At 39.2% G+C, this 21,600-nt stretch overlaps 1 protein-coding gene across 4 annotated transcripts in view; it reads left to right on the forward strand.

Annotated features, from left to right (window-relative positions):
* HS3ST5 (heparan sulfate-glucosamine 3-sulfotransferase 5) overlaps positions 1-21,600 on the forward strand; it is a 271,581-nt gene that overhangs the window by 67,779 nt on the left and 182,202 nt on the right. Inside the window, exon 1 of one of the 4 annotated variants that reach the window (XM_082730923.1) lies at positions 20,961-20,997. The exons of the other annotated variants lie outside the window; for them this stretch is intronic. The gene's annotated coding sequence lies outside the window, so the exon portion shown is untranslated. Of the gene's footprint in view, positions 1-20,960; positions 20,998-21,600 lie in introns of those variants that run through there. 4 annotated transcript variants of the gene reach the window in all.

The following is a 21,600-nucleotide window of genomic DNA, read 5'->3' on the forward strand; positions in this document are numbered from 1 at the left end:
GACCTTGTATTGAATATGTACATTGCCTCCTGTTCTAGAGGAGGATATTATCTGTAGACAATGAAGGGGCAAAATTTAGTGAAACTGAAAAAGAAAATTAGAATACAACTTAAGGAAAAGAGATAATGAGTCAGCAATATGTTAATTAGAGTTTTGCTTTAATTTAAAGTTATAATTGGTTTTTTAAATATAAAATATATGCATGTTAAAGTTAAGCCTCCCAAAGACCTGGATTAATTATATTTATAATTTAGATTATCTGTTCATCCAGGGAAATTATATTAAGAGCTATTTTACTTCCGTAGCTCTTTACCAGTTTAGCTACTAATTTATTCTCTATATGCATCATCTCCTGTATTTTATTTTAAGAGCTCTAAAAATTATAGCAGAAGGGCACCAAGAAATGACAGGCACTGGTGAGGAAATTTCCACTGTGAATTGTATTGAGTGATAACCTCTGAGGTTCCTTTCTGATTCTAATATTCTTCAATAAATTCTTTTAATAAGGCTACTTGGAACTCTTTTTCCTTAAATGCAGTATCTCAACTAAAATATATTCAATTTTTCTAATCCCCACTTTCTTTGTGATCATTGTTAATTCTTAACAACTCATTCTTGTTCATCTAGTTTAGATGTCATTTATATGGTTAGCTCTTTCTCCCATCTAATGAGCATAAGCTTCTTAACTTCCTATTTAAGGACAAAAATGTTATGATGGAATCAAAGTTAAAATCTGAGAGCAGGGGCAAGCCTTAAAAATCAAACAGACTTCAACATTTTTCAGGAAGAAAAACTAAGACACAGACAGGCTAAGTAATTTGCCCAAGCCCCCACTGTATAGAACTTCCCTGGTCCCCATCTCTGTTGTGCATGAGGTCTCTTGCCTGTTTGTTAATTTAAGTGAATTTTTCTGCATCTGTTTATTTCAAATATCTGATTTATTTTAGTACCGCAGGGACTGTGTCAGATGACCAAGAGCATGCATCAAATTGAACCAAGGGGAAATTTTATAATTCAGTCTAGAAATTCAATTTATTTTAGCACTTTCTTCTGAACACAAAGTCTAAAGATTTTTAAATAGACTTAAAGAAAGTTTCTTAGATTTTTACTGAAAAAGTAATCAGTAGAATCATAATGCTTTCAAATATTGGTGTAGATAAAATGTTTTCATTTGCAACAGACTAATTAACTCACTGATTTTATCATTATGACTTGACTTATATTAGCAAAATTGCCACAGTCTGCCTCGTTAAGTTGCATTTGAGAAGTGCATCTTGTTTTTTGTTTTTGGTTTTGGTTTTGATTTTGGTTTACTAATTTAGAATACAAGAGTCTTCAGCCTCATGTCAACTTTTCCTGACACTGTCTGCAGACCACAATGGTGCCAGACAGCTGCGGTGCCACCATAGCAAATCTGATTAGAACTCAAAAATTAAATACTATTTGGTTATGCTGGATCAATATTAGAACTGGAAGGGACAATTTGAGCATGAGCCCAGGATTTTCTCCTTTCCTTGATTGACCATGGAAGTACAGTTGATGGCCCAAAGTGACCGGCTGCCAGGTAAATGTTAAGTTCATTATCAGGCCAATGAAAGGTCATGTGGCAACGTATGAGTCACTGTAGCCCTCTGGGTCTTGGTTTTGTCATCTGTAAACTGAGGGAATCGGATTCTATGATCTCTAAGGATCTCCCAGTCTAAAATTGTATTAATGAACCTATAGTAGCCCCCGGGGTGTACTGATAACCAGAAATTATATGGAAAGCCGCCAAACAGCACACATAGCTAAATGGATTCTCATATATTTCATTATTATTTAATCTTCTTCTTTCTAAGGTTTCCAGCCTTGTTCTAATCACTGGAGAAAATTGAGTATGTTGGGAATGAGCTCGGGATGCCATATGGTGGAACTGAAAGGGAATATGGCTGTTACTTTCTAAATTCATTGAGTGCAATGGTTTTTCTAATTTTATGGCTTAACCTTTGGGGATTCAATGAGAATTCTAAACTGTCCTTCCAAGAAATCACATAACCACTCGAATTTTGCGTTACCAGAAGCTCATGGATCCCTCCAGAGCCATCCATGTCTGCTTCCTTTGATATGTCCCTGTTTTGATGAGTAGTATATAAATAATGGAATTTTTAGAGCAGTATCATGATGTGATAGAGCTTGAGCTTTGGAATTGGACTTCCAAGCTCTGTTCCACAGAGCTGTGAGATACTAGATAAGATGGTTAATTACAGCAAATCTATTTTCACCTATAAAATAGGAGGATAACTCCTTCACAGGATTTGAGTTATAGAAGATAATAATAACATTGCCTAACACCATGCTTGAAACACATGCCTGTGTTTCTACCCTCAATGCCTCACGCCCTCCTTAAATTATTTGAGCTAAAGTGTTAACAGTGGAGAATAAAATAATCCTTATCACACTAATAACTTTTTTTTTTTTTAAAGATTTTATTTATTTTTCAGAGACAGAGGGAGAGAGCGCGAGCGAGCACAGGCAGACAGAGAGGCAGGCAGAGGCAGAGGGAGAAGCAGGCTCCCTGCCGAGCAAGGAGCCCAATGTGGGACTCGATCCCAGGATGCTGGGATCATGACCTGAGCCGAAGGCAGCTGCTTAACCAACTGAGCCACCCAGGCGTCCCCACACTAATAACTTTTTAACTACTGCCTTCAGTACTTGTTACCCAAAGGAATGACTGCAGTTGACCACTGAATAATACAGAGCTTAAGGGCATCAACCCCCATGCACTCATAACTCTTGACTCCCCTAAACCTTAACTCTAATAGCTTACTGATGACCAGAAGCCTAACTGGAAACATAAACAATTGGTTAACTGTATATTCTGTATATTATATGTATTATATATAATGTTCTTGAAATAAACTAGAGAAAAGAAAACATTAAGAAAATCATAAGTAAGAGAAGATACACTTGCAGTACTGTATTTTTTGAAAATAGTTTGCATACACGTGGACATGCATAGTTCAAATCTGTGTTATTCTAGGTTCAACCATAATTGCATGCAATGGCCTAATCTCCAATTTCTGAATTGTCATTTGACAAACAACTACCTGTGGCCATCCCTTAGTTTATACTTTGGGAAAAGGAAAATAATTGGTCGGAACAAAGCTCATGTTGTTTCAAGACAAGTTTCTTTTTGTTTTTGTGTTAGAATGAAATTTGGGGCGGGGCGGGGGGGGATTGACAAAAGGTGAGAGAGAATCTTCAACAGGCTCCGCGGCCAGCATGCAACCTGACTTGGGGCTCGATCTCACAACCCTGAGATCATAATCTGAGCCAAAATCAAGAGTCAGACTCTTAACTGACTGAGCCTGCCAGGCACCCCTACAATGAAATGTTTTTTTAAAAAGCTTTGAAGTGTTGTTTATAAAAATGTTAGGGAATTCATACTGTTTCCAACCTTCTTATTTAGTTTCTATTCCCCCGAGCATTGAGAAAGACCAGCAAGGGCAGAAAGAAGCTGGGGCTGATCTGAGCAGGCTTCCCTCTTTATCCTTTTCTCTATGAGTACTTCTCACTCCGAGAATAAGAACATATTCTGTGTCAAATCCTTGCCTAGAGAGTTGAGTGAGCCCACACATCTGGTTTGTGGGGGAGTGGAAAGCTGCATACCATGGCATTGAAGGCTACCTGAGAACTTGGAGGTGGTGTAAGTATAGGAACCATCCACAGACAACACACAAGGTCAAAGAAGCAGGAGACCTCTTTCTCTCCCCCCAAATATAGTGACCGTGATTGAGGAAAGTGGACATTCATGATTGTCTGGTAGAAAACTCAGGACCTGTATGTGTTTGCAAACTTAATGCTGTGTGTCTGTACACAAGGAGAGATGATGAAGTTCTGTGAAGTAGATATTTTTTTCCCTATTCGTTAAATAAATGTGTCTATAGAGACATGTATCGTGAGAACTGGAGAAGGGGTGGCAAGTAATACACATAGTTCCAGGAGAGATGTCCAAGAAAGCCACATTTTCTGGAACTCATGAAGGAATACACTGACATGGACCCTGACCAGAAGAGAAATTGCTTGTTCTGTCCAGCTTCTGTTTCCCACCACACTACCTCCCAGATCCTTGGGAATCCTCTGATCTAAAGGCAGCTTGGCCTAATTGGCTATTTGGTTGGTCCTATTGGTTCTCTAGATTGCACAATTTGTTCCTTTGGCCAAACCCTTCCCTAATAAAAATAAATAAGTAATATCCTCGCTCTAGAAGCTAGAATTACATCTGCTGCCCTGTTTCTAGGAAGGGGGTCTCTCCTTTGTCTTCTGTAGGTCTCAATCTCTGCTCTGTCCTATGGGATTGGGTGTCTGCTTCACTCTCCCTCACCTCAAGACCCCCAGAGTCTCACTGAACACAGTGCTTTCCAGACACTCTATTCTCAATATCCTGTATAAGGGTGGGTGGTAAATACATCTTAACTCTAGCTGTACATTACCCTTTGTTCTTTGGTGCTTATTGTCATGGAAAAGTATAGCTAACCCCATCTCAAGTTTTTAATCTTCCTAACAAAGCTGCTAGCTTAAGAGCAAATTTGAAAAACAGTGCCAGTGCCTTTCTTACTGAGGTAGATAGCTGGCTCATTATTGTAAGAATGACTTCATCATACTCATTTTTATCGCTTCCATTCTTATAATTATTAAATTATCCACCAATAAATCTTCAGTTATTTAACTTTTTTCATTCTTCATCACACTTGCCAGTTTTGAGATTTTGTGTCAAGATACACATGACTGGGGACGCCTGGGTGGCTCAGTGGGTTAAGCAGCTGCCTTCGGCTCAGGTCATGATCCGGCGTCCTGGGATCAAGTCCCACATTGGGCTCCTTGCTCCGCAGGGAGCCTGCTTCTCCCTCTGACTCTGCCTTCCACTCTGTCTGCCTGTGCTCGCTCTCGCTCGCTCTCTCTCTGACAAATAAATAAATAAAATCTTTAAAAAAAAAAAAAAAGATACACATGACTGTGACTTTGGACCCAGGCTGCCATTTTTGTGTAGAGGCAAGACAATGAAAATGAAAATAAGATTTGGGAGACAGTGTTTTCTATAGACATGAGAACAACGGGTACCAAAAAGTACATCTAGTAGGCAACTAGACATGTTTTTTGCAATTGAAACTGAATTTTCCCAGTTTATTTTAACTTTGAACTGATATTTGAGTACTGGGTATGGACGAGAAGCTTAGCTTGACCAAATACTTTAATAATTTCAAATACAGATTTTTTGTGTGTGTGTATCCTTTTGATAGCTTTTGATTGGAAAGTTTGGAGCAAACATTTTCTTTGAGGAAAGCTAGTACTTGGGACCCATCAAATGTTCTTGGTGATGTGTCTATGATGCAGAAAATACTGGACATGAATATTGACAAATTGTTGTTCTCAAACCTGAATGATAAGTATTAATGTGGTTTTCTATTCTTCATAATTTGATGTACTTATGAGAACTTTTGGAAAGGAAACCCACACATTGCATTGTTAAATGAAAATGACAAACAGTAATTGTTTTTTCTTGCCTCTCTCATGAACATATACATTGACTTGTATATAGTTAGCTAATGCTTCTCCATTTAACTTAATTTAATAAGTTAAAACTTAGGAAAATTTTGACTTTGTTTATTTTCAAAAAATAACCATTAAACTTTTTTAGGTTCAAATTCTTGCTAACCACTTTCTAATTTATGAACCTTATCTCTGAATTCAAGCATTTTTCCTTTAGGCAAAGTTAGGGCATCAACAAACATGAGAGAAGGGATATTTCAGGCAAGTAAATTCACGGATACCTAAGATATTAAACTACTTGCCTTTCCAATAGATAGCCCTGGTGCCACCTCTGAGCTTGCTTTCTGCCTTCAAGATTGACAACAACTGTGGAATAAGGCAGAGTCCAAAGACTACAATTGGTTGGTTTCATCTCTAATCCATCCTCACAAAGTTTCCAGTGAACTTTAGAGACTATCAGATGAAAATATGCATTTTTTTTATTTTGTTACTAATGTCAGGATAATATCAATAAGCTGTCTCTTTATTCATTGGTCCCAACATAATATCAACATGGTCAGCCCTATTATATTTTTCTACATAGCCCTCTTTTCAGTCTCCTTGACAATATTAAACCTGCACGTACCCCAGCCATCACATCCCAAACATGTTTTTCATCACTCTCTATGTAGACAACCTTATTGATTCAAAAAGAAAGTCAATTCTCCTTTATCTCCTTTATCTTCAAACCTTTCCTCCTCAAATCAACAGTTTAATATGGTTAAACCTTATTTGTGAGTAGAGAGGGAGAGAAAGGATTAGGATATGACCAAGGTATGTGGCTATGGCAGCTAGTAGTTGACAATGGCATTAACTTAGAGAACAGAAGATAGAAAGCAAATCTGAAAGTGAAGTGAGTGTGATGAGTTCGGATAGGGATCCTTAAGTACCTATGGGATATGCAGGTGAAGGTACCCATCAAGTGATTGGATATAAAGTCTATTTGCCAAACTTAGAATTAGGTTGAATGCATGTGCCATTGACTTATAAATAATAGTTCACCCATAAGACGAAAAGAAATCACTTAGGGAGAGGATATTAAATGAGAAGAAATATGAAACGGAGATGGTATCCTGAAATACACAAAGAATAGGAGGGCAGGGAAGAGATGTCCCCAAAAAAGTTTAGAAGATACACTCAGGATAAATAAGAACCAGGAGAGGCAGGTATCACGAAAGTTGAGGAGCAAAGGGAATAATTGGGCCATCATGTTAACTGTATCTAGTATAATGAGAATTGGTCTGAAGGACATTGGTGACCTTGGTCAGAGATATGGACAAGACTTTGCCAGAAAAGTCAATCCTTTTGCTAGAATCCTTTTACTTCCTTAAAAAAAAATCACCTCCTTTGTCTTTCTCATCACTCTCCTTCAATTCAGCTTTTCCTCTACTAGATCATCTCTTTCAACATGAGCTGACATCTCCAAACTTGACTCAGACTCTCCCTCCAGCGACTTCCCAGTCTCTCTGTTCCACTCTTACAACCTTACTACTTGAAAAAAGTGTTTATGCATGCTGCATCTGCCATTTGCAATCCAGTTCACTTATTAACCCACTCCAGGTTGAATTCTGCAACATCACCACCCCAGCCTTCTTCTTGAAAGAACTGCTTTGGTTGAGGTCACCGGTGGTCTTCACACAGCCAAAACCTATGGACATTTTTTAGGCCTCTCAGCAGAATTACATGTCATCAACCACTTTCTCCATTTTCTCCATTTTTTTATTGTGACACTACGTTCTTTCTGCATTCTTCCTGCCTTAATAACAGTTTTTGCCTTTTCTTTTTCTCCCTTTGCCCAACTTTCCAGTGTTACATTTTCCCCAGATTCTATCCTGGACCCATTTCTCCTTGTTTTCTAAACTCTCCTCATAGGTACTCTCTTCTGTTCCTGAACTTTAAATACCTCTCATGGGCTGCACCTCTCAGATTGAGATCACCAGCCCACGCTTATCACTGAACATCTGATAACACACCTACTAAATGGAATGAAAAACATTAAAAACTCTTACAGTAGTAAAGTAGTAAAAAGAAGGAAGAAAAAAAATACCACATTAGGAAATTGAGAGACAAAAAAATGTTAAAATGGCCAATAAATACATGAAAATATGTTCAACCTCATTAGTAGTAAAAATCAAGTTAAAACTTGATTCCATAGAACAAATGAAAGTGAGTTATAATAGGTGTTATAATAAATAATGATGAAATGGACATTTTCATATAACATGGATGAGGAATAATATGGTACATAAAGAAATGCAGTTTATAAATATGCATCAAAATGCAGATTATTCATCCTTTGATACAACATTACCACTTCTAGAAATGCATCCTGAAATAATTCCACAAATGCATGATGTATAGACAGCGTTCTTCATCACAGAGTTTATAAGAACAAAGGTCTGGAAACAATCTAAATACCAATCAATAAAGAATGAGTTAAGTAAATTATGTATTATCTGTATGTGAGATGGCCATATAATAATATGGCTCTTTTTATTTTTAGAAGAAGAGCAATAGTATATTAAGGAAAGCAGTTTTCAAAATAATATTAGTATTATGATTCTTTTTAAAGAATATTTGTTTAGACATCCCTAGAAGAATCTGGAAAGAGACCCAACATAATATTGATAGTCTTTTTGGGTTGTGTTATTAAGAAAACTCTTTATATTCTTCTTTATGTGTTTCAGATATTTTTGCACAATAGAAAGTACTAACTAAAACCATGTTATTAGCTCTTACCTCCTTAATTATAAAAATCTATCTCCCTGCAAATGAATATGGGTGTTATTCTTTAGTTCTTAATTACTGGTTTTATTTTTTTACATTTCGGCTTTATTGAGGTATAATTAACATATAAAATTGTAAGATATTAGAATGTATATCATTGTGGTTTCCTGTATGTATACATTGTGAAAGAATTTCCCCATCTATTTAATTAACACATCCCTCACCAGATGATAGAGATATTTAATTCTACTCTCTCGGCAAGTTTCCGTTATGCAATACAGTGTTATCAACTGTAGTTACCACATTTTACTTCTTTTTTTTTTTTTTAAAGATTTTTTTTATTTATTTATTTGATAGACAGAGATCACAAGTAGAAGAGAGGCAGGCAGAGAGAGAGGGGAAGCAGGCTCCGCGCTGAGCAGAGAGCCCGATGTGGGACTCGATCCCAGGACCCTGAGATCATGACCTGAGCTGAAGGCAGAGGCTTAAACCACTGAGCCACCCAGGCGCCCATAGTTACCACATTTTATATTAGATCTTCAGACGTTATTTATCTTAGAAAGGAAAGTTTGTTCCCTTTTACCAACCTCTCTGTATTTTTCCCACCCTGCCAGCTCTGTCAACCACTTTTCTACTCTCTGTAGGAGTTTGGTTTTGTTGTTTGTTTCTTTGTTTTTTAAGATTCCATGTACAGGTGATACTGCCCAGTATTTTTCCCTCTCTTCTGGCTTATTTCACTTAGTTGATTACTTTTTGACACTTGATGTCTATGGGGTGGGAAGGAGACTATCTCTCCATAACCCATGTTCTCCTATGACCAGTTTTGCAAGTTGGCTAGGTGTGCTGTACCCCACACACTCCATTAGACCATACCTGATGCAGTCAGGGTGCTGTCAGTTTTGTGGCCCAATAAACACTTTTTTATGGAAAAAAAAACACTACTACACACGACTTCATTTTGAGACTTTCGTTATCATCAAGTTTTTTCACTTTTCTTTTTATGTTTGAAACCAGTGGTAGACACTTTAAAAGAAATGAGATTCCATCTAAAACAAGGTTGGCAGAAAGCCACCTGAAAATAACAAATCCCAAAGCTTTGAAGATTAGGAGATACGTTAGAAGTTCAAATAGCTTTTTTCTTATCTGGAGAATTGGTAATTCACTGTTTAACTAGCTAAGAAGAATTTTTTTAAACTAGATTTAATGAGAAAAAGAGAGTGTATAAAATAAGAGTTCAAAGCATACTGAAAATCTTTTTCTTTCCAAGTCTTTTTTATCTGATTTGACTATTAAGATGGAGGTATTAGTTGTCTGAATTAAAGTGATTAATAAAGATCTTAATGTATTTTACTAAAAAGTATGTCTAATAGGCCCATAGTCCTGAAAAATGATTCTAATTTAGATAATTGTTAAATACTTATCTACTAGAAAAATATATATATTGTTTGAATATTTTGTAAAAATCTCAGTCACCTACGGTCCAACAGAAATATCCATTTTTCATTCTTTATTTCCATATCTCCACTGGTGATAATTAAAAGAAAGCAAACTTCCATAAGGTATTTACTGAAAACAATAACAACCTGATACCATTAAATGTTCTTTGCTCTCCTACACTCTCTACATTTTCATAGGCATAGTAAAATCTTTAATTATCAAAGGAAGATTCCCTTATATTTAGCATATTTTGAAAGGAGAAAGGTATTTATTTACTTATTTATTTTCAGCATAACAATATTTGTTGTTTTTGCACCACACCCAGTGCTCCATGTAATCCGTGCCCTAACACCCACCACCTGGTTCCCCCAACCTCCCACCCCCCACCTCACCCCCACCCCCCGCCACTTCAAACCCCTCAGATTGTTTTTCAGAGTCCATAGTCTCTCATGGTTCACCTCCCCTTCCAATTTCCCCCAACTCCCTTCTCCTCTCTATCTCCCCATGTCCTCCATGCTTTTTGTTATGCTCCACAAATAAATGATATCTATGATAATTGACTCTCTCTGCTTGACTTATTTCACTCAGCATAATCTCTTCCAGCCCCATCCATGTTGCTACAAAAGTTGGGTATTCATCCTTTCTGATGGAGGCAGAATACTCCGCAGTGTATATGGATCATATCTTCCTTATCTATTCGTCCGGTGAAGGGCATCTTGGTTCTTTCCACAGTTTGGCGACCGTGGCCATTGCTGCTATAAACATTAGGGTACAGATGGCCCTTCTTTTCACTACATCTGTATCTTTAGGGTAAATACCCAGTAGTGCAATGGCAGGGACATAGGGAAGCTCTATTTTTAATTTCTTGAGGAATCTCTACACTGTTCTCCAAAGTGGCTGCACCAAGTTGCATTCCCACCAACAGTGTAAGAGGGTTCCCCTTTCTCCACATCCCCTCCAACACATGTTGTTTCCTGTCTTGCTAATTTTGGCCATTCTAACTGGTGTAAGGTGATATCTCAATGTGGTTTTAATTTGAATCTCCCTGATGGCTAGTGATGATGAACATTTTTTCATGTGTCTGATAGCCATTCACTAAGGAAATGTTGAAAAACAAAAATAAAACTGGGGGCATCACATTACCTGATTTCAAGCTTTACTACAAAGCTGTGATCACCAAGACAGCATGGTACTGGCATAAAAACAGACACATAGAGCAGTGGAACAGAGTAGAGAGCCTAGATATGGACCCTCAACTTTATGGTCAAATAATCTTTGACAAAACAGGAAAAAATATACATTGGGAAAAAGACAGTCTCTTCAATAAATGTTGCTGGGAAAACTGGACAGCTATATGTAGAAGAATGAAACTCAACCATTCTCTTACACCGTACACAAAGATAAACTCAAAATGGATAAAAGACCTCAACGTGAGACAGGAATCCATCAGAATCCTAGAGGAGAATATAGGCAGTTATCTCTTCGATATCAGCCACAGCAACTTCTTTCAAGATATGTGTCCAAAGACAAAGGAAACAAAAGTGAAAATAAACTTTTGGGACTTCATCAAAATCAAAAGCTTCTGCACAGCAAAGGAAACAGTCAAGAACACAACGAGTCAGCCCACGGAATGGGACAGATATTTGCAAATGACAGTACAGACAAAAGGTTGATATCCAGGATCTATAAAGAACTCCTCAAACTCAACACACACAAAACAGATAATCATATCAAAAAATGGGCAGCAGATATGAACAGACACTTCTCCAAAGAAGACATACAAATGGCTATCAGAGGAAGGTATTTTTTATAGCATTTCCCCAACGAAAACTTACTAGACAAAAAGAGATTCCTGAATCACTGTCAACCTGAAAATATAATAGTTTACAATCTCCTATGCATTCCAAGTATTGGAGTTTTCATATTCCTTGACTTTCATCCGCATTGTCAAGTAACTGCTGTTTTGCTCTTTCAGGCATTTTTAAGGTAGATTATATGTATATGTTATGAAAAAATTAAATCTATTTGAAATATTAAAATACCTTTGCTTTTCACTTTAAAAGTGAGAGGAAGTGTATTGGCACAACTTAATCAAAAATATGTGTTATGGGATAGTTTTAGAAGACATGATAGTAGACGGCTCCAGACACAAGAGACAGAGTTATTGAGTCTTAGAGAAGAGTTTTGTAGTTTGAATAGATCACATCTCATGGGAAGATTCTGAATGTGATCTGTGACCCAATGTTCTTTGAAATAATCTACAAAACAGGATGGTGTAAAACAGACATTTTAAGTCTTTGCTTTCTTGTATGGATCAGAACTACATTATATCCACTTAGTGGAATTTTATTAAAAGCAATATTCATTTTCTAGAGAAAGAAATTTATGATAGGGAAACAGTTGTATGAGGAGAGAATGTATAATAAACAATAAGCTCTATGAGGATGAAAAGTGTCTTCTCATTTTAACATCATCCCTATACTACAGTTCTCACCAGCTGCCGGTCCAGTGAATGAATGTCGAGGCAGAAATACTTTCCTGCAGCGTTTGGACAAGGTTAGGAACCCTGGGAAAGGGAGAGGGAAGCTTTATTTTCTCCTGTACGTGAAAAGACCAGTTGGCTAACAGATTTTATTTGAATTCCTGCCATGTGCAAAACAGGAGGGTCTGTGGGGGGCACAAAACTCCGAGAGATACACTTTGGCCTCATGGAGTTAGTAGTCTGTGAGAGGAGACATGAGGCATATTTATAAAAAGCTGGCATTACAATGATGCCACATGAGTATTAGAAGAATTATGTAAGTAGTCATTAAATTTACTGTATAGAAGTAGAGACTGATGGGAAAAGCAACCATGTTACCAATTATAGATACAGAGACACCTTCCCAAAAATGAGGCATGAGATGATTAATTGCTCATGTTTTTACTGCCTATAGGAAATGATTCTTATGTTACCTAGAACTGATGGCTAATTAGTCAATAACATATAGTAGTCAATCTGTGAAGGATACTGAGGAGAATCTGGGAAGACGCAGGCTAATTTAAAGGTTCAAAGCAATGATAAGAATAACAGTAATATTAATAGTTAATGTCATCCTGCCTACGGATAGACACTGTGATGTGGCCCGTGCACAGGTTACACACTGAGAACATACCCTTACTGTCTCTAGGTGAGATTCTGAGCCATAAAGGAATGAAGTTTCTTGCCTATAGCCTTGCTGTCAATATTTGTTTCCCACATCATCTCCACTTTAGACCTTGTGCCTTTATTAGTTTTATTGTCTCTATGATTTCAGATAACAAGGACCCGGCGATTCATTTGGAATCAAAGAGCCTTATCAAAAAGAAACCAACGTGGGTAGAACAGATCAGAGGCAGGAAGATCAAAAGTAGGGACCCCAGGCAGTTAAAGGAATATAGCAAGAGGTCACGACAGCCAACAGCTTTTAAATTGGGGAAAATTGGGGCCCCTGCGTGGCTCAGTGGGTTAAAGCCTCTGCCTTCAGCTCAGGTGATGATCTCAGGGTCCTGGGATCAAACCCCGCATCGAGCTCTCTGCTCGGCAGGGAGCCTGCTTTCCCCTCTCTTTCTGCCCGCCTCTCTGCCTACTTGTGATCTCTGTCTGCCAAATAAATAAATCTTAAAAAAATAATAATAAATTGGGGAAAACTGTCTGCCAGCAAGGACTGGGAGCCAGGGCAAGGAAACTGGGCAAACAGGGCTTCAATTACAGTCATAGGGCATTGTAAGGGTTCCCTGTCCCTAGATGTCCCCCTACTGCCAAGGCTTGAGGACAAAACCCTACAGCTCACCCTATGCCCATGGCACAGCTACAACACCTTCCTCACTTTCCCTTCTTCCCTTTGACCTTCGCCTCCTCTCAAACTCTTCATACAGCATTGGGCTGCCCTGCTAGTATTTGTCCCGTGCTGCTAATCATGCTGCCAGTGATGGTGGAGAGTTGGTTCTTTAAATGGAATCTTTTTTTTTTTCCTTTTTAATCAGAATTCAAATTTTTGTGGAACTGGTTGGCACCCAGGATTTCAGCAGGGAATCTTGAGTCTTAAAGGTCTGAATCAGGAGAGGAATCTTTATACACTGCCCCAGGGTCAAAATCAGCTCTGCAAAGGAGGCTCCCTGTGGGTAAAGACAGTCCTCCCAGACACCATCTTTTACTTGTGAATAAGGAAAGGCGGCTGGGAGCCTCTCCATTTAATGAGCTCATTGTTAAATTTATTGGAAGACAGACTCAAGAACGTTGTGTTTGGATTTGAAGTTCATAGTAACTTTTTATTTATTTATTTATTTATTTATTTATTTGACAGAGCAAGACAGAGCCAGAGAGGGAATACAAGCTGAGGGAGCAGTAGAGGGAGAATCAGGCTTCCCGCTGAGCAGGGAGTCCGATGTGGGGCTCGATCCCAGGACCCTGGGATCGCGACTGGAGCCGAAGGCAGACACTTAAGGACTGAGCTGCCCAGGTGCCCCTGAAGTTATAATAACTTACGAAAAGAAATCCGCATGTAAGACCTATACCAATAAAGAGATTAAAGCCAAGCACAGAGCATGGACACAAGTTACTTAGTACCAAGGGCTTGATAACAGAGATACAGGTTGCCTCAACTATGGTATTCCTGTAAGTTTCCTGTCAGTTTTCATCCATTCCTGAGTTTCATGTAGCCTGTTACCTGACAGAAGCGGAGGTGTGTGAGCCACACAGTAAACCTGGAATCCCTGGGTTCAAATCCTCCCTTTGCCCTTTCCAAGCTACTTGACCTCCTTAAGACTCAGGGTCATCATATGTAAATAGAGATGATAATAATAATACCTACACCAAAATATGGAGTAAATGAGTTATTTGTCAAGAGCTTAGAATAGTACCTAGCATTACCTAGCTTTTTTTTTCAAAACCTTTTTCTATTTTCCGAGGTCAAAAACTCGTGATATGCCTTGACTTCTCACTTTCCTCAGCCCACTGCCTCCATTCAACAGTCTCTGTCAATTCTACCCCCTGAACACAACCCGACACGGTCTACTTCTCTCTCTAGAAGAGACGCTACAGTACTCAACATTGCTTGTCTTATGATGGCTTTCTCCCTGGGCTCTGTCACCTCAGCCTAGCACCCCTGCCAGTCTAAATGCCAATCGACAAACTCAGGTGTGCATTAGAGATAACACAGTTTCCACAGCCCAGTCTAATTACTGTTCTGAAACCATATTGAGCCTGCCAGGATGGTAAGAAATGGAAACGCACTCATTTGGGAGGTCTGGGGTCTTCCGCGGTGTCATATCACCTGGTGGGGGAGGAACAAATGGAGATTGTGTCCCTGCGCCACAATGAGGCGCCATGAGGCACCTACTACAGTGGTGAGTGTTGTTCTGCAGGCTCTGCTTCGTCCTTGCCACACCTGGGCATAGAAATCTTTCCCAACCTGCCTGTCCTGCCCATCCATCTTCTTGAAGCAGACATTCTTTTTGTGGAGTATTGCCTCTTCCCTAGGTAGTCTTGTGAAGAGGACCTGTTTTCCACGAAGCGGAGCTCAAACCCTGTCTTCTCACTCTGGTTCACCTTTTTCTGTGTCCATGGGACTGCCCTTCAAAACATTTTCCCTGCGCCTCCGCGTTCTCTTCCTGTGACCTATGTCACACGCTCTCCCAACTGCCCCAAGGCAATTTTGGATCAGAAGAACCGAAGAGAACATTTCTGTTTCTCACCTTACCATATGCCTCCCCCAAGGCAACGAGTAGAGGGTCTGCTCTCTGCTTACATGAGAGAGAGAAAAAGAACTCCAGGGAGCGAAAATAGGTGGATACTTCAAATATCATCTCACTACACATTGCAGATGCTGAGGCCACGGAGACTGGCTGCGAGACCCAAAACATGAATTCAGTCATGTCATTACCGTGTAGGAACATGCCCAGTGGCTTCTAATTGTGTGGTGTTTTATGCCTAAACTTACAGACCTCGCTTTCGGGTTTGGACAAGTTTGCACACGCTGGCCGCCTCTTCCTCTTTCCTGTCACTCCCTTCCTCTTCCCCAGGGTGGGCCCATATTAAACTTTTATCCCTTGTGAGAAGAGATATGCCAGCTCCTTAGATTTAAACTATAGCGTTTGAACGGGAAAGTCCACCCACCCCAGACAAAATGGAACAAAACTCAGGAGGAGACAACTATTCTCTGGGTGTTTGTTGAGCCATACAAGTATATGTGGCTATTGAACGCTGGAAATATGCTACAGTCTGGGGGCGCCTGGGTGGCTCAGTGGGTTAAAGCCTCTGCCTTTGGCGGGGGTCATAGTCCCAGGGTCCTGGGATCGAGCCCCGCGTCATCCTGCTCTCTGCTCAGCAGGGAGTCTGCTTCCCTTCCTCTCTCTCTGCCTCTTTGCCTATTTGTGATCTCTGTCTGTCAAATAAATAAATAAAAACTTTAAAAAAAAAAAAAAAAGAAAGAGATATGCTACAGTCTGAATGGAAATGTGCTCTTATTTCAGGTTCCCAAGACGTAGTACCTAAAAAATCCAAAATATCTCATGAGTAACTTTTTTTTAAAAAGATTTTATTTATTTATTGGACAGAGAGAGAGATCACAAGGAGGCAGAGAGGCAGGCAGAGAGAAAGGAGGAAGCAAGCTCCCTGCTGAGGAGAGAGCCTGATGCGGGGCTCGATCCCAGCACCCTTCAATCGTGACCTGAGCCGAAGGCAGAGGTTTAACCCACTGAGCCACCCAGGCGCCCCAATGAGTAATGTTTTATGCTGAGCACAAGTTGAAATGATGGTATTTTGGATATATTGGGTTAAATAAAATAGATTATTCAAATTAGCTTCACCTGTTTCTTTTTACTTGTTTTTAATCTGGCCGTTGGAAAATTTAAAATTGCATCGGTGGCTCAATTGCATTCTATTTCTCTTGACTCTACTCTAGAATGTGACATGATGGAGAACAGCCTAGAATACAGAAGCTTATAAAGAGAGGATAGAGATTCTGCTCCAATCTTATCTGCTGAAGATCCAAAGATAATGGTGCTTTGACACACCTCAAACAGGGTTAACCTTAAGTTGGAGTGACTTTATAGGTGGATTACATTCTTTCCAAAAGAAAGCCCTCCTTTCCATTTCTAAATACCTTCAGCTCACAAACTCACAGCATTCTAAAATTTTGATTAAGAATTCTATGTGTCCCTGCAATTACCATCAAAAAATACAGTTTCCTCTTGCAGTCATCTAGAACTTATACTCATTCCCCTCCACAGATGTTCAGGAAACTCGTAAGGAAATAGTAATAACCCAGCTTTGACTCCCATGAATTCTATGCTCCTAGTCTCCGATGTATGGCTTCCCTTCTGTGGGTCACTATAATTTCACACTCAGGCAGTCAGCTGAGGGAGGAACAGGACCACCTTAACCAACAGCTAAAGAAAAATCCTCAGGGCTAAACTTGCACAAAATTGAATCAATGTATTAACTCTCAAACCTCTGCAAGTTGGCCAAGAAGCAAATATATAAGAAATAATATGCACAAAGGCACAGAGAGACTCATAGTATTGGAGCAGAGATGGATTTTCCGGAAACAATCTGAGCAACCCTTTGTCTTACAAATAAAGGATGTAAGATCTGGGGTAGTTAAATGAATTGTCAGTTAGGGGCAAAACCGGAATTAGGTGCTAGGTATTCTTCTAGGTACTGAGATACAGCAGATAGCAGTTACAGTGTTTTCCTGTTAAAACAACCCAATAGAAAGTTGGTTTAAAGAATGAAGGAAGGGCTTTAGGTTCACTCAGTCCGCAGAGTGTGTGACTTTTGATCTCAGGGCTGTAGGTTCAAGTCTCGCGTTGGGTGTAGAGTTTACTCAAAAATAAAATCTTAGGGATGCCTGGGTGGCTCAGTGGGTTAAGCTGCTGCCTTCGGCTCAGGTCATGATCTCAGGGTCCTGGGATCGAGTCCCGCATCGGGCTCTCTGCTCAGCAGGGAGCCTGCTTCCCCCTCTCTCTCTGCCTGCCTCTCCATCTACTTGTGATTTCTCTCTGTCAAATAAATAAAACCTTTAAAAATAAATAAATAAAATAAAATCTTAAAAAAAAAGAATAAAGGAAGTTCACTGTCGTGTAATGAGAATTCAGGCTGGCTTCAGGCAACTCTTGACTCATCTGAATTCACTGGGATCACTGTCTCTAGTTCTCCGGGCCACTTCCTTCATTGTTGGCTCCATTGGGGGAGCCTTTTCCATTACTGTCACAATGTAACAATCAGCAGTTTCTGAGGTTATGTGCTTTTGGGTACAAATCCAGCACAAAAGAGAGTCCACTTTGCTTTTAAGATTAAAAACAGAAACAACTGAAAAATAAAGACCAGCCACTTGGAATTGATTCTCACAGCTCTGATTACCCAAGTTGGATCCTGTACTCAACCCTGAATCAATTAGTGTGGCCTGGAGATGGGATACTCTGTCTGACTTAAGCCAAACAGGAACCACTTCCAGAGTCAAGAATGGTGTCCAATCCATCCAAAATACATGCTGAGAATTTCAAGGTACTGTTAGGAAGAGGAAATGGGAAAATGATGCTGGGAAGCAACACAAAATTTTAATAATCTGTTCCCTCAAGTGCTCGCAGTGGAGAGTTTTCTGATACCCCAGTTGGTTTTTACACTCTGCTCCGTAGAGCCCTGGGAGTGCTGTAGCGGTATCTCAGGGTGTGCGGGGGATCTACACCACTAAAATCCCCAGCCCTCTCCCTCTGACTGCAAGCAGGGTTAGTCTTCTTTTTGCCAATTGTACATCTTGGGCTCATATACGAGATTTCATTTGAAGAAAGTCCTTCGCTACTGAAATGCAGTTTTAAAACCACTTTCCCACATTAATGCCACAGCAGTGGCAAAGTTACTCCCTTTTATACTTTTTATACATACTCTTCTCTGATTCAAGAACTTATCCCTATTGGCATCATCCTCTTCCAGTGCTAACAGAATGGAATCAGAATGTCAGGAAGGCATTTCTTGGAACCTTGGTCTTAATGCTGAAAATTCCATTTAACAGGCTCTCCTCTCATGCTTCTGAGATTTTGCTGATAGTAGTCATTTCATATACATTCTATGCATTCCCTGCTCCATTTATTTACTCGAAACACTTGAGAAATATTTCTACCTCTCTAACACTTCTAAACATTCAACTTTAAGGTCATGAGTAAGCAAGTGGGATTCTCAACAGATGAGAGAATCTCCCAATGAGGTCCACTAATGTAGATACTAGGCAAATATATTATATGGCTGTCTTTCCGATAAGCCACTTACTATCTTATATACCTTATAGTTTGAAATTAACACTTAAAGTAACAACAAGCCAAACTTAAACCCAAGAGAAGGCAAAAATGTCCCTTCCTTCATGCTAAAGTCGACATTAAGTTTGTTATAATCATGTACTTGGTGAATTCTTATCTTTTGCTGCTAAATGTTTATCTCCATCATCTAGTCAGTGAAATGCAAAATTTGAAAATATATTGCATCCATTGTTAGTTTTGAAAGGATTCACATCTTAACATTATATTTATTTGTATTTAGATTAGTTCCATCCCTTTTCATCAAAATGATGTATTTGAATTATAAAAACTTTTATCCCTGGCACATCTGGGGGGCTTAGTCACTTAGGCATCCGTTCTGGTTGTGGGATTGAGCCCCGCGCTGTGCTCCCTGATCAGTGGGGAGTCGGCTTGAGATTCCCTCTCCCTCTCCCTCTGCTCCTCCCTTCACTTGCACTCTCTCTCTCTCTCATATAAGTAAACTGATCTTCAAATATATATATATATTATCCCTAAAAATATATTTTCTGAGAAGCATTAAGAGAATTCAGAATATTTCCCAAATTTAAGTCTTAAACAACGAATAATAGTTCTATCCTAAGTTTTTGTGGAAGGTACTATTATATAAATAATATTATTTCCTCACCAATTGAATAGGAATCATTAAAATCAGTGAGGTTATAAAAATATTTCAGAGTCTTATTTATTTATTTATTTATTAGGTAAATGATAACTTTTTTTTATAATTTTTTATTTTTTATAAACATATATTTTTATCCCCAGGGGTACAGGTCTGTGAATCACCAGGTTTACACACTTCACAGCACTCACCAAAGCACATACCCTCCCCAATGTCCATAATCCCACCCCCTTCTCCCAAACCCCCTCCCCCCAGCAACCCTCAGTTTGTTTTGTGAGATTAAGAGTCACTTATGGTTTGTCTCCCTCCCAATCCCATCTTGTTTCATTTATTCTTCTCATACCCACATAAGCCCCCATGTTGCATCACCACTTCCTCATATCAGGGAGATCATATGATAGTTGTCTTTCTCCGCTTGACTTATTTCGCTAAGCATGATACGCTCTAGTTCCATCCATCTTGTCGCAAATGGCAAGATTTCATTTCTTTTGATGGCTGCATAGTATTCCATTGTGTATATATACCACATCTTCTTGATCCATTCATCTGTTGATGGACATCTAGGTTCTTTCCATAGTTTGGCTATTGTGGACATCGCTGCTATAAACATTCGGGTGCACGTGCCCCTTTGGATCACGACGTTTGTATCTTTAGGGTAAATACCCAATAGTGCAATTGCTGGGTCATAGGGCAGTTCTATTTTCAACATTTTGGGGAACCTCCATGCTGTTTTCCAGAGAGGTTGCACCAGCTTGCATTCCCACCAACACTGTAGGAGGGTTCCCCTTTCTCCGCATCCTCGCCAGCATCTGTCATTTCCTGACTTGTTGATTTTAGCCATTCTGACTGGTGTGAGGTGATATCGCATTGTGGTTTTGATTTGTATTTCCCTGATGCCAAGTGATATGGAGCAGTTTTTCATGTGTCTGTTGGCCATCTGGATGTCTTCTTTGCAGAAATGTCTGTTCATGTCCTCTGCCCATTTCTTGATTGTATTATTTGTTCTTTGGGTGTTGAGTTTGCTAAGTTCTTTATAGATTCTGGATACTAGTCCTTTATCTGATATGTCGTTTGCAAATATCTTCTCCCATTATGTCAGTTGTCTTTTGATTTTGTTAACTGTTTCCTTTGCTCTGCAAAAGTTTTTGATCTTGATGAAATCCCAATAGTTCATTTTTTCCCTTGCTTCCCTTGCCTTTGGCGTTGTTCCTAGAAAGATGTTGCTGCGGCTGAGGTCGAAGAGGTTGCTGCCTGTGTTCTCCTCAAGGATTTTGATGGATTCCTTTCGCACATTGAGGTCCTTCATCCATTTTGAGTCTATTTTTGTGTGTGGTGTAAGGAAATGGTCCAATTTCATTTTTCTGCATGTGGCTGTCCAATTTTCCCAGCACCATTTATTGAAGAGGCTGTCTTTTTTCCATTGCACATTCTTTCCTGCTTTGTCGAAGATTAGTTGACTGTAGAGTTGAGGGTCTATTTCTGGGCTCTCTATTCTGTTCCATTGATCTATGTGTCTGTTTTTGTGCCAGTACCATGCTGTCTTGATGATGACAGCTTTGTAATAGAGCTTGAAGTCCAGAATTGTGATGCCACCAACGTTGGCTTTCTTTTTCAATATCCCTTTGGCTATTCGAGGTCTTTTCTGGTTCCATATAAATTTTAGAATTATTTGTTCCATTTCTTTGAAAAAGATGGATGGTACTTTGATAGGAATTGCATTAAATGTGTAGATTGCTTTAGGTAGCATAGACATTTTCACAATATTTATTCTTCCAATCCAGGAGCATGGAACATTTTTCCATTTCTTTGTGTCTTCCTCAATTTCTTTCATGAGTACTTTATAGTTTTCTGAGTATAGATTCTGTGTCTCTTTGGTTAGGTTTATTCCTAGGTACCTTATGGTTTTGGGTGCAATTGTAAATGGGATTGACTCCTTA

This window comes from Mustela nivalis (assembly GCF_964662115.1).
Source record: "Mustela nivalis genome assembly, chromosome: 5".
NCBI classification, from domain to species: domain Eukaryota; kingdom Metazoa; phylum Chordata; class Mammalia; order Carnivora; family Mustelidae; genus Mustela; species Mustela nivalis.